Source organism: Oryx dammah, unplaced genomic scaffold (assembly GCF_014754425.2).
Source record: "Oryx dammah isolate SB20612 unplaced genomic scaffold, SCBI_Odam_1.1 HiC_scaffold_23, whole genome shotgun sequence".
In the NCBI taxonomy this organism is placed as follows: domain Eukaryota; kingdom Metazoa; phylum Chordata; class Mammalia; order Artiodactyla; family Bovidae; genus Oryx; species Oryx dammah.
Genome location: NW_024070207.1, coordinates 57,749,574 through 57,750,369, shown reverse-complemented (window position 1 = coordinate 57,750,369; position 796 = coordinate 57,749,574).

Sequence of the window (796 nt, the reverse complement as noted above, 5' to 3'; positions counted from 1 at the left end):
AGCACACACACACACAGCACACACACCCACACACACACACAGCACACACACACACACCCCACACCCACAGCACACACACACACAGCACACACACCCACACACACCCACAGCACACACACACACAGCACACACATACACAGCACACACATACACAGCACACAAACCACACCCACACACATCCGCACCACATACCCACACCATGCACCCACACCATGCACCCACACACAGCACACACCCACACACAGCATCTCACACTCGCATCATGTTCAGTATTCATACAGCACACAGTAAACACACACATACTGCTTGTACACATGCTCCCCCGCCACACCCCCGCAGTACACATGGGTGTTTATAATGGTTTTTCCTATTTGGGAGTCGGTTGTAGAATACCAGCGCCGCACGTCTGAACACATCAGCCATACCTCCTAACAACAAGAGCATCCTCACTTTCTGCCTGTAACCACATGAGTTTTATTAACCCAGAGGCATAGAAAAAACTTTTCAGCTGCCATCTGGATCTACTAAAAAGGTAGAAAGTGGAGTTCCCAGGTAAGATTAGAGAACAGATTTTTCGAAGGAAAACTATAAGCCACTGGGAAAAATTCACATCACATCACACTGACTCAATGGACATGAGTTTGAGCAAACCCCAGGAGAGAGTGGAAGGTAGAGGAGCCTGGCGTGCTGCAATCCATGCGGTCACAGAGTCGGACACAACTTAGTGACTGAAACAACACACCACCACTCAGTATGTCTTTCTTCTTGCCTTGTGTCCCTGTGTGCCTCACAGGAC